Genomic DNA, 14,194 nt, shown 5'->3' with positions numbered 1-14,194 from the left:
GTCCACCCAAGCACCATCACAAGGCTATGGAATCGTCACCAACAACATGGATCAACTCGTGACCGTCCACGATCTGGCAGACCTCGTGTGACCACGTCCGCACAAGATCGCAACATCCAGTTACGTCACCTTCGGGATAGGACCACCACTGCGACGTCTATTGCCTCAACCATACCAGGGCTGCGTAGGATTTCCGATCAGATCGTACGCAACCGTCTACGAGATTCTTAGGCCCCATGTGCAACCCATCATGGTGAACGTCAACAACGTTTTTCAACATGACAACGCCCGTCCTCACACAGCCCGACTCACCACTGTCTTCTTGAGACACCACAACATCAACGTTCTTCCCTGGCCCTCCAGATCACCAGATTTAAACTCCATCGAACATCTTTGGGACGAGTTGGACCGACTTTTGCGACGGCGACAACCTCAACCGCACTCTACCTCAGCTTGCAGCAGCTTTGCAGGCTGAGTGGACAGCCATTCCACAGGACGTGATTCGTCATCTCATCGCTTCCATGGGCAGGAGATGCCAAGCAGTTATTGATGCTCACGGGGGGCATACTCGTTATTGACGTTGAGTGACGTTAAACTTCACCTACTGAGCGTGGACTTCGCCTTTGCAGACTTTGGATGTTCAGCAGTGAATGTGCAAAGTTTCACACATGTCATACAGAACTACCCGGAATAAACTTGTTAACAATGTGTCTCATATTTTGCCTTTCTTTTTTTGAAGAGTATATTTATTCTAAATATTTATTCTGCTGAGACCTTATTTTACTCTACTTTACTATACTATATTCATATAATCTAAATTCATCATTTGTCTAAATAACAAGCCTCTGAACTCTAGACAATTAACATGCAGCAATAAAGTTATGTAGATCATTATCAAAATCTAAAGTATATTAAGCAAAGGAACATTTAACTTAACATCACAAACATCGACTAAGTATAGCTGAAACTACAGAAGTTGCATCTACTTGAAAAATAAATAAAATTGAGAATCAAATTAAAGTTAGCTTTCCAGAAAGCAATAAAATTTTAACAACTATAACACTACCCTTTTAGAAAATAACTTAAAGTACCAGACGAGTCCTATCGGCAGGCATATGTAGTGCCACAATAATCACGGAAATAGAAGAATATATCATTAAGCTCCAAACTGTAGTTAAAGATAGCCACTGCAAGATTAAACTGAATTTAACAACCAACACAGGATAAGCAATTTCTCAAGAAACATCAACTAAAACTTGAAACAGAAACCAGCATTAAGAGTACACCAGAGCACAGCTATGATTTACCTAAACTCCATAAGTAAATCTGTGCTCTGTCATTAGACAGCTTTTTCTTAGCTACGTGCAGAGGTTCACCCACTTCCTTCATTAGCTAGAACAACTTTATATGAATAAAATTACCAGTAGTAAAATAACCTTACATTAGAATTTCCCACTTTTTAGATATTATAAAATTAACCACGATTACCTCACGATACAATGATAAACTTTGATATATCTAACCTATTCAATAATGTACCTAACTTTAATGGTATTGGCAGAGTACCCAGTGTTTTAAAGTGATATAACTAAGCAATCCACCCAAACAACAATCTCCATAATAATAGAACTGGCAACGTTCTGCATAAACACAAGAAATGGCACCCATAGGCTAATCCCTATCACCAGTTCTCAGAATCCTTTATATAGAACATTTTGAAAGTAACACAATCAAAACGCTAATTTCTAGTGTTCGGTTCATATACATTAATAGTATGCATTTATATAATGTCTGTACACTACAGACAATATCCCATAGTTCATGTGTCACTTCAACAGACAACTTCGAGCAACAGTTAGAACAGAAATTGAAAAACAAAAAGTATTCTGTTCTTAGATATGATGATCAAAACGTAACTCATTATTATTATTATTAGTTCACAAGAAACCTATAGTTACTGGTAATATCTCTACCACAGAGCAAACTACCCCAACACTATTTAACAGGTTTCTCCAAAATATAGAAAATATGCAAGTATCATAAAATCAGAACCATATTCAGAAACTATAACAACTAACATGTTCCAATTCATTTACAGGACCAATGAAGAGCAGAAACAAATCATAAAAAATCAAAAACATTTTCCTTATCTGAAAATCTCTTAAATAGATAGTCACAACAAAGAGCTGTCACCTCGCGCCATTTTCGTAAAGATTTTGTGCACTCAAACTTTCAATGAAGCTCTTACCCTCATATGTAGCATTCTTGGGAATGCTATGGAGATAATCTAGCGTTAAGGATGCGTTACCCTCCTAATGGTGGTGGTGGTAGTGGTGGGAGGGGGTTAAAGTCTAATGATAATTACATTATAGGCTGGTGCAATGCACATTAATACATGTAGGGGTGACAGTTTTGTTCAAGGCAGTGGTATCAGGTAATAGCTCTTTGCTGTGCAGACGTAGGTATACATTTCCAAGTCAGAATTCAGGAGTGTAATAGGCATATAAAATTAATATCAATCTATTTGCAATAGCTTCTTATTTCAGAGAACATACAATAAAATGACAAATATTTTTGTCTCTGTCTTTGTTCAGTATTTAACTATTTCAACATCGCTGGGCAAATCTCAAAGTATGTGGAATGATTGTTTGAACAAGGGACAATATTAATGGAGAGAGGAAGTTGACAATCATCATCCCTAATTATTACTGTTATTGAGTATTTAACACCTTTGTCGTAAGTTTACCCTAACTACAGATGACGACACTTCTTTACACCAGGAAAAACGTTATTAATTTTCTATAACACCATATACGCAGCGTGGGGAGAGGGCACATTAACGTCTTACAATAGTTATGCATCACAAAAGAATGCGCTAGTATCGTCTATTGAGGAGTGTTATTAAAAACATGGCCACCACTATTGCAGTCGTATACGAACTCAAATGAAGTTTCTACTCCAACAAGCACCATAAGGTTAATTTGAAGAGCTACTTGAGTTATACCCATTTCTAACTTTGACCCGTGACCTTACAACTTCGGCCCTTCTGCGGTCAATGATCGTCACTTAATAACATGAAACAGTGTGGGAGGTCACTAAGGTGCTGCAAGAGAGCAACAAACCACCCCTACCTCTGGTACCTCTTCCCACAAGTACAAAGTCACCCCGACCGTTGCAGTTTACACCACGTTTTGAGTGTACATATAGCGAGTTCTTAAACCTTATAGAAAGCTTCGGGTGAGGTAATAGTGAATACGTATGAATGCGTTGTTATAAATAACAACACTATGAAAGTGAGAATATTTGAGGATTTGTTTTCTTTTTATCAAGGTATACAACCATAATTTTTTTAAAGTTAATAACCCGCACAAAAACGGGTACCTCAACCACACAGATAAAAAGAAAGGCACGAGGTGCCTTATATACGCCTAATTGCTAAAACCCAATCAATCCAGCATACCAAGTCAGCAAAACCTGGATATCCTCTTGAAACCATTCAAGTAGTCAATTGATTTTAGTTTTAAGGGAGACTGAGTGAATAAAGAGCACATTAGCTTTTGTAATGAAAAAAAACAAAACAGGGTCAAATTTCAATTTCTACACCAGGAACAGTTCTTTCTAGGACTTCTTTGAAGTTGGCAGTAAACCAACAACTGAAACTTAACCAATACTATCTAGAAAAAGGTACTAATTGGACTTAGGTTATTTTTTGGTACTCTACGACACCGATATTTTGAGGTTTAACCTCCAGTATACTAAAGTACAAGTTTCGCATTTGATTTCAAGTACGTTGGGCATACAACAACAAATAAGAATTTAATTTCAAAATATATTTAACCACAGGCTGTAGCTGCTATAAAACAGCGACTACGAATATTCTTTCTTCGTAGTTCTATATGCCTGGTATATTTAATATTATTGTTTATTCGTATACGAGTTGCGTTTTGGCGACTAGTTGGGAAGATACACTTCTCATTCAGCGATTTAAATTATTAAATTTTAGCAAAATCTAGTAATTAACAGATTGAAAGATAGCGATTCTGAAATTTTTACAAGCTAGATTATGGCACTTTTACGACAGGGATTATATTTTATATGAACATAAGAATTTGATGATTTTTTAAGAAAAAATTGTCAGGGTTAATACAATTTTCAATTTTACATCAAATCCAAAGCAAAATAGTCAAGTTGCATTAATACAATCTACCAGTTGGTCTCGTCACGAAGTTACATCAAATAGTTCACACGTTTATTAAAATAGAATAAAAATACGTTAAAGTGGTTGCGATGGATGTTTGACAATACACAAGTATTTAAAATGGAGAATTATCTAGCCTTATAGTTTTACGTCATTAAATATTGGTTTTCTTTTAACATCCGTTATTTAAAATTTGTATTAGTGTTACTTCCATCTTAGTAAGAAATTTTATAATTATTTCACAAATGAGGGTAATTAAATAAAATAGCTATTTTTTCGTAACTTTAAAATCAAACATAAGATTTATTGTCCGCAAGAAGTTATCAGCTATTTATTTATACACTGAAACACACGTTACATATTCGTTCTGTACTGCGCTCCCAAAATATGAATGGTAATATATAAAAAGAAATAAGAAACGATGTACTTTACTTACATGCATGTGTAGTCAGATCTGAGGAGCCAGGCACGACCTCCAAATTTTCTCTATAAAATACTTTACAGGGGCACATATACAGACACTTCATCCAAACTTATAGTGAATCCATCAACAGATAAAAGTTACTATTAAAGTAAATTCCATCGTAGACACACATGAATAATTTTCATTTTGCACGTTTAACGAATTTTTCACTTCAATGTGGTAGGTAAAATTGATAATACTTCTCGAATACAGAATAAACTACACGTCAACGCACTAAGCCTATAAACCAGCCGACAAGTGATAGTTGTGTGACGTACGTACTTTCGCTTGGGTTCAATTTCGAAAATGACACCAAGTATGACGTCAGGAATCTAGAGGTCACAGATACATGTTGAAACTCCGACATGTTCATGCACATGATTTTACAACACAAATAAAACATTTGTTAAACAGCCGTTGAATAAATGTGAATTTATAATATATATTTACATCAAATTAGAGCTGTGTGTGTTATTTGTTTTATCTGTCATTTACACAATGTTATGTAAATTTTCAGAGGCAGCTTAAACTGAAATCTTATAACGCCATCTGGGAGAAAAAAGCACCCTTATAATTTTGCAACTCCAAAACTACTGAGTATCATCCAATAAAACTGGAATCTGTGTATAAATATTCAAAAATAATAAACAGGATCGCTTTGTTAAAGTATATTTAAATTTTCTTTACATTTAAATGTAGAATTTATTGAAAATATACTATTAGCGAAACGTTAAGATGTTCCTTATTATAACAGCCCCAGTGACACAACGAGATGACTGCGGACTTACAACGCTAGAAACCATATTTCAATAACCTTGATATGTAGAGCACAGATGGCTCAATGTGTAGCTTTGTGCTTACCTTTAAAGAAACGATTATTACGGTGGAAACACTTTAATCATTTATATGAAATGATTTGTGAAAAAAATCATTTATCCTTTATTTATTTGGAAGTTTCTAACTTAAAGGCCCGACACGGCCAGGTGGGTTAAGGAGCTCAACTCGTAATCTTAGGGTCGCGGATTCGAATCCCGATCGCACCAAACATGCTCGCTTTTTCAGCCGTGGGGGTATTATAATGTGACGGTCAATCCCACTATTCGTTGGTAAAATAGTAACCCATGAGTTGGTGGTGATGACTAGGTGCCTTCCCTCTGGTCTTACACTGCAAAATTAGAGACGGCTAACGCAGATAGCCCTCGTGTAGCTTTGCGCGAAATTCACAAACAAACAAATCCTAACTTGGTTAGGAAAGTTCAATTTAATCGGTTATTATATTATCCAATCTTTTAAAGCTGGTAAAGGATGATGTTTTTCCTTGATTAACTCTTTTAGATTAAATACGAGAAACAAAAACTTAGAAAATCTTAAAATCGAGTTTAGTTTCCAAGATGTATTATAACGGCCCACACTAGCACATCACACCTCTAGATAACAAGCTTCGATACCTCTGGCGGGCATTGTGCGGCCTTGTGCTTAGTTCCATACAAACAAACAGTCATTATAACATAAAGACACACCTGGGATTCGGCTGTGTTTTGTTATTCTTAATTTTTGAACGAGAAAAAAAATTGAAACTGAATATATTATTATATTAATATTTGTTGAAAACAACATACAAAACATGTTAAAAATGACAAAGCAATTTTATATCACAAGCAAATTTTCCAGTTAATATTGTAGAATATCTCGTGTAGTTATGTTCGCTTAAATAAACTGTCACGCACTACCGTGGCGTATTGAAAATGAAATAATATTGTATATCTTATTGTTTGTACCAACCTTAGAGTACCTCTCTGGGACAACGGTAAGTCTACGGATTCGCAATACTAAAATCAGGCGTCCAATTTCCTTCGGTGGATACGGCAGGTAGTCCGACGTGGCTTTGCTTTTAGAAAAACACAAATACACACAAACTCAGTACTAAAACAAATTAATAACTGGAATACCTATCCTATTGAAACTGATAAAACGTACTCTGAGCGTTGGAAGCTTTTATCTGTGTGTGTGAGTTGGGAGTTGTATAGATGGAAGTGAATTAATTTTTTCATAAATGTACTTAAATAGGGCAAACGGAAACTAGGTGGTTCCGAGAGGATACTTCCTCGAGAAAATATTGAAACTATTTTTGTAATTTAGGTTTATTTTGACACAAGAGAACCAAAATATGAAAACAAACAGTTTAATTGCCAACTTACGTGTCCCATGTTTCACCTTAATAGCTTTTATCTTATTTTTTCACCTCTATCTCCAGCTTATACATTTATTTTACAGCCAAAATTTGTCTATGTTGAGTCATTACATTGAGCAAAAACTCAATTTAAGTTGGTGGACTCATGAAACTACGTAAATTTATGAGGGGGCGAAGAATGTACTGATCCCTTTTGTTCTGTTTGTTTGTTTTGGAATTTCGCACAAAGCTACTCGAGGGCTATCTGTGCTAGCCGTCCCTAATTTAGCAGTGTAAGACTAGAGGGAAGGCAGCTAGTCATCACCACCCACCGCCAACTCTTGGGCTACTCTTTTACCAACGAAAAGTGGGATTGACCGTCACATTATAACGCCCCCACGGCTGGGAGGGCGAGCATGTTTTTGGCGCTATTCGGGCACGAACCCGCGACCCACAGATTACGAAGCGCACGCCTTAACGCGCTAGGCCATGCCAGACCCACCTTTTGTTCTGACGCCGTCATACTAGTCGAATAACTCGAATTCCCTAGTAACACTGATAATATATATTTAAATAAGTTAAGTGACTGGAATTCATTTCCTAGTAGCTCTCAAAACATCCAGTTATTGTCTAACATATTTTTCCCCTTAATTTTGCGTAGTTTTGCGCGACATTCTAAACAAACCAAATCAGAACCATTACATGAAAGGAAAACTAAATTTCAAGCCATATTGAGGGGTATACCACTGTAATATCGCACAAGGAAAATATTGTAACCTACCTTTGATAGGAGCGCAAGGCATCGAACCCCAAAATATTTTTCCTCGGTTGAACACTAAAATTTCTACAACAAGTGACACCAGAATCTTTAAAACACTTTTTTATAACCCATGAATATTACTAAGAACCTCTGTAAAAATTCCATTGATGTCCTAGGTAAGGAAATCTTTAACTGTTGTCACTTCTACAATTCCTCACTGGAAAAATAATATGAGAAATTTGAAAACAAGACTGACTCATTCTTTACTTAAAACAATAGTAAAACTAGCCTCTTGGCAATAGCATTAATTCAAAAGTTGGGAACGCTTCTAGCGATATTTTTTCCAATCTTTCCCTTTTTTGACAAAAAGCTATTATAGTAGCAAGCACCCACAAGAAACTATAGAAACTTCATTTTATAACAATCAGCATCTGAAACAAAGATTTGAAAAACTTAATCGTTTATTGCAAAGAATAGCAATGACCTTATAAATCTTACACGTATCAATATCAACTTATAAATCTTACAAGTATCAATATCGATTTCCTTTCAATGTTTCCAATATAATTAATCTTTCAAACATAACTCTTTCAGATGCAGAACTCAGTCCTTTTAGTTAAAGTTTCAGCGTGTATCTAGACAACAAATTTGTAAATTAACCTAAACTCCTTTCTGACCTATACGAATTCTCTAGAAAACTTAGACTGCGATTTTTTATCACAGGAAATTTCACCTTTCTCATAATCAAAATACTCCAGTTAACAAAAAAAGGTTTCTTTGACCAGTTACCAGATATATATATATATTAAAACAGCAGAAATGAAATTCTGAAATCCTTAAAATCCACCAGACAATATCACAATAATCTGAATCAAAATGAAAGAACTGTTTTACAGAATCTTAAATTTAATAACAGTATTAAAATAAAGCCAGAAGATAAGGGGCATCACCCTTATTTTTAACAAAGATGTTTATATCGCTGGAGCTAGTCGCCAACTTGAGAACAAGAAGCTTACACAGGACCCCGCAACTCAGTTTAATAACGTCATCACTAATAAACTTAAAAACTCCTCCAAAACAAAAAAATTAACAAAGAAATATTTCAGTTCTTTACAACCAAGTAGGTTTCTCCAGCTAGAATGTATATCTTATACACAAATTGCAGCCAACCCATAATTTCTAACATAAATATGGCTCTTAAGAAGCTTTGTGATTTTATTTTCACCACATGAAAGATATTCTCTATACTCTCTCTTATTACATAAGGGGAATGGTTCATGCCATGAATACCATGGAAGAAATCAGTGCCAACGGAATTTATATTAAAAATATTTTTTTAAGAATGGTTGTTTCTTCCATGCACACTAATATTAAACACGATAAAAGACTTGAAATTCTAAAATCCGTCCTAAACCTTTCCAGTCAATCAGAACTTCAAAACGTAACCAATCGTTTCACTCTTATTTTATCTTTAAGCTTCAAATTCAACTGCGAACATTGCCTTCAGATTAATGGCACTACTATGGGTACCAAAATGGCTCCTAATTGTGCAATACTTATAAGTCACTTTTTACAGCATAGCCACACTTGGAAACGTTACATAAGATGACATTTTGTTTGTTTGGACAACCGATTCTGAATCATTTAATGACTTTATACTAAAAGATTTCACAAAACAGTCAAAATTACTAAATTACTCCCTATCCAAATTAACTTTGTTGACGTCACTGTTTGTTTAAATGAGTTTTACACATTGACTTATACAGAAAATTACTAAGAGGCCACAATATTTTCCTAACAAATTTTGACACCCCACCTACAATAAACTGGATGTTACTCGCAGTCATGCTCTCTGGATTAAGAAAACTTGTTCTAATTAAACAAACGACAGGAAACACGCCAAGGATCTGAAGCAAACTGTTTTACAACGAGGCAATAAATCTACTGAAATTGATAGAGATATTGTAAAAACTAACAACACTTAAAGGAAAACCAAACCATTTTTAAACAGTGTAATAGTAAAGAATCAAATAAAATATATCTTGTTATTATTCATCACTTGAAATTCAGGAACGTTTCGCATATTCTGAAAAAACATATTTCCACCTACTGCAACTTGATGGTCGATTAAAACAAATATTTTTCTGAAGTTCACTTTGTCTCATTTTGGAAGAGCAGAAGATATCATCATTTATACAAAAGAGAATTAAACTCCTCCTCAGAATGGTTGTTATTCATGTAATAAAGCCTGTTGTTGAACATACAAGTCCATAATACGATGGTTCTTTTTTTTTTACTGACAGATATCACCAAAAACACGTTAAAATTTCTAAAGAAATTACTTGCACAACATAAAACACCATTTATACCACACAGGGTGTAAGAAATGCAATTACAAGTATGTAGGACAAACCTAAAAGACTCTTAAAGAGCATTTCAACACCCATTAATTTACTATCATCACCAAAAAAGAAAAGACCTCCATATTGCCCACCACTTCAACCAGCCTGGTGATCTTATTAAAGATATAATTCTCACAGGAATTGACCCATTTTCAAAACTAACACTGATAAAGAAATGAAGCCATAGGGGCACTTAGTAGAGTGTATACATTCCCCACACAGCCTTGATCATACTCGGCTCTCGAAACATACGAAAATTTGTCAATGTCTGTTGTTATCAACAGGCACGATCATTTTGGGCAGGACAGTGAGTAATGATGTTTTATATATGTCTGTCATTTCATCAAAATCTGATTAGTTTTGACTGAGCTATAAAGTAAAAATAGTTTTAAAAATCAATTCTAGTATTAACACTTAGGGAGTTTTTGGATTTTCGTGATCTTACTGTGACCTTAACCTTCCGAAAACTGAGCTCTTCTAAGTTGGGTAACATTCTAAAGGTACACCAACTTTCATCTATATGCATTGAGTTATTTTTGAGAAATCTTGCTTTCAGTCGTACTAACAAACAAACAAACACAAGAGAATTCTTGACGAGAATAAAAAGTCTTTTATTGCTACCTTAATTATTTTTCACTATTTTTGAATAAACCTACATCTTATGTTAGCGATCTTCTAGTGTAAATGCCTCCGAGTGCCATAGTGGTATGTTTGCGGACTCACACTGTTAAACTTCGAGTTTCGATACCCGTGGTGGGCAGAGTAAAAATAGCCCATTATGTAGCTCTGTGCTTTATTACAAACAAACCTCGAGAGTAACTAAATTCTCTGTTAGAAAAATATTTTTTATCTTTCTGTTGTGTGATGTATTTGATTTTTACACCTACTGTGTCTGTATGCTTATTGTTTAGTTATGATCATTTTACACCTACTGTGTCTGTATGCTTATTGTTTAGTTATGATCATTTTACACCTACTGTGTCTGTATGCTTATTGTTTAGTTATGATCATTTTACACCTACTGTGTCTGTATGCTTATTGTTTAGTTATGATCATTTTACACCTACTGTGTCTGTATGCTTATTGTTTAGTTATGATCATTTTACACCTACTGTGTCTGTATGCTTATTGTTTAGTTATGATCATTTTACACCTACTGTGTCTGTATGCTTATTGTTTAGTTATGATCATTTTACACCTACTGTGTCTGTATGCTTATTGTTTAGTTATGATCATTTTACACCTACTGTGTCTGTATGCTTATTGTTTAGTTATGATCATTTTACACCTACTGTGTCTGTATGCTTATTGTTTAGTTATGATCATTTTACACCTACTGTGTCTGTATGCTTATTGTTTATTTATGATCATTTTACACCTACTGTGTCTGTATGCTTATTGTTTAGTTATGATCATTTTACACCTACTGTGTCTGTATGCTTATTGTTTAGTTATGATCATTTTACACCTACTGTGTCTGTATGCTTATTGTTTAGTTATGATCATTTTACACATTTCTTTATTACGCTTCTAGTTCTATATACTTAACATTTTCTTTTTAATCTATCTTTATATTACATCTTTATTTCATTTTAATAATATTCAGTATTTAAAACGCTAAAATTAGAGGTTCGATGGTGGATACAGCAGAGAGACCAACGTGGCATTCTGGGAAATTTCAGCTGAAATTAGTTGTAGATCTGAGTCACCTAACTCACTTGTCCAGTTGCTGTTCCTGCAAACTGAGAAGTCAGCCATTAAGACGAAAATAATTTGTTTATCATAGAAGAATTAGTACAAATGAATTCTATCACAAGCACAAAAAGGATGGAAGGCTTGAATGAACAATACAGAGAAACCATTCTTACACTGACCATTCATTAGTCAAGCCTTCCTTTCTTTCTGTGCTTGTGATAGAATTCATTTGTACTAATTAAATATTCTAGACATTGATGTTCTCCCCAACATGGCGCTAGAAGAGTTGTCCAGTATGAATATTTTCTATTAACTTCATAAATGCCGATGATTCTTCAATTCAAACATCAATGAACTTGTTACAATATAGAATTCAAGCTTTAGTAGAAGATGGTGATTGGTAAAACCCACATAACAAGTTTGTACAGAAACTTTCTTATAATTTTCAATGTACAGTTAAAAGTAAAGGTTTCGTATGTGCCATCAGTAATGGAGTCTTTCAGCACACTTTTTTATCATACTCATGTTTACTGACATGTGTGATAGATTTACTATCATATATCTGTTTTAATATTGATGTTTGCTTCAAGTCAAATTTATATGTAAAAATTTATATAATTTATACTGTTATATCTGTATTGCAAAACTCGCGCCTATTCACTAAAATTATAGAGGATTCTTGAGTGTTAGAACCAACAATATGCGTGTGCACATAAACGCTAGTGTATCGTCTGTATTGTTAGGCAAGCTGAAATTTCTAGAAACTCTTTTCACACTTATGAATATAACCAATACGACGCGCCAAGAGACAGTATATATTATTGGTTTGCTGTAGTTGGGGTGCTATAAACCTCGGAAGCTATAACTGTAGTTGTTATAACGCTTATTAATAGCAAACTTCAAATATTTGATCAGAAATGTTTATAAATTTCGAACATTACAAACCGTTTAACTTCAGCGGATTTACCTCATACATTAGTATTTTTACGAAGATATTATTTAACTTCAGCAGTGAAAAAAACTCGACATGTGATCAGCAGAGAATGAAAAACGCTGAGCTATCTAGCTACCTGTTAAGTGAATTGGATCTGCAACACCTCCAAATAATTTGTTCACCGTGATCCCTCGGTAAGATAGATACCAAGGAGGTTTCAGACCCGACAGAGTAACCAATATTGTTTGTAAGTTTGTAAAACCCTTATTGATTAATCATAATATGTAATCACTGTTATTGTAAATTGCGCTGTTATTTGTATATGAAAAAATATTTGTATTAAAGAAGAAAACTGTGTGTATCAATCTTGTATCATAAATTGAACACATTTCGAATATTTATCTTCTAAATTTAAAAATACCATTTAATTCAGTTTCAGGACATTTTAAACTGTAATGTGTAACACATGGTGGAGTTGCCCCTACAGATAAAGCACTGGATTTTGAGAAGTATGAGAAATAAAATTTCACCTAATTTTTCGTGCTGTCTAATCAGCTGGAGTGAAAAACAGAACATTAAACTGAGTTATGTGTTGCGCTTTTTATTCTATAACTTGAGAGGCTATTCGAAGATATTTCTAAAATTTGCATTGCTGTGGTAAAATGCAATATTCATTTCAGTAATGTTTCTTGTTTTCCTAGCCTTTAATGAATAGACATTGACAATCCTTGATGTTCTATTGACCCGTGTATTGTTCAACATTAAAAAATCCTCGGATCTTGGAGATTTTGGGATTGCTAATTGCATAAAAGTTTGGGTAACATATTTCCATGGGTTATATTGCTGAAATAACCCCCTTCCTCTGCCCAAAATAGAATGAACAATTACTAGAGGTTATATGCTTATGTACTATGCTTACAATTTTTTAAATATCTTGCTTCACCTTGTTCCAAGGCAAGTATGACCCAGGCTATATCTGGGTTATATAATTGCTCTTTTCTGTACTTTTTTTTAAACATATTTTCACAGACATTCATTAATAGTATTTATACTACTTGTATGGTTTATCATCACAACTGATACTTCAAATTTTACAACAAAATTTTGTTCAGGATTCACACACTCTACACATAGACAAGATACCAACTGTTAATAAAAACATTCATCTGCATTTCCCTACTGCTGATCTGGTTGGTGTTGTACAGTAAAGCTATTCTACTGCAAATTCACGAACCATAATGTGATCGACCGTACTTTCATTTCCTCTAAAGCTCGTCAATCCTTCAACAACTCATGAAGGAGAGTTGAAAGAATTGTTTTACTTTGCTGCTCATTGTCAATAATAACAAGGAAAGCCATCAGTAACGTCACTGAGTACTAATGGCAGGATGAATACAGGTATCTTCTTTATTTAAGTAAATCGTCGTCATAACAATAACTTCACTTTATAAATTCATTCGAATACGATATTCTTTTCGGCACATTGCATCAACGCTTCTCTTATATTCAAAAGACTCCTGGGTGATACATTGGGCTTGATGGCAACCACATACCAGGAAGTAGTGGGATTGG

At 34.4% G+C, this 14,194-nt stretch overlaps 1 protein-coding gene across 2 annotated transcripts in view; it reads right to left on the bottom strand.

Moving 5' to 3' along the window:
- Nucleotides 1-14,194, bottom strand: part of LOC143225578 (bestrophin-2a-like) — a 68,347-nt gene that overhangs the window by 48,338 nt on the left and 5,815 nt on the right. Inside the window, exon 2 of one of the 2 annotated variants that reach the window (XM_076455275.1) lies at nucleotides 6,444-6,549. The gene's annotated coding sequence lies outside the window, so the exon portion shown is untranslated. Of the gene's footprint in view, nucleotides 1-4,634; nucleotides 4,968-6,443; nucleotides 6,550-14,194 lie in introns of those variants that run through there. The other variant, XM_076455274.1, reaches the window with a different exon arrangement.

The sequence above is a fragment of the Tachypleus tridentatus genome, chromosome 9 (genome assembly GCF_004210375.1).
Source record: "Tachypleus tridentatus isolate NWPU-2018 chromosome 9, ASM421037v1, whole genome shotgun sequence".
NCBI classification, from domain to species: Eukaryota; Metazoa; Arthropoda; class Merostomata; order Xiphosura; family Limulidae; genus Tachypleus; species Tachypleus tridentatus.
Note: the sequence above shows the minus strand (reverse complement) of the source record. Positions and strands in the feature narration are given on the sequence as shown.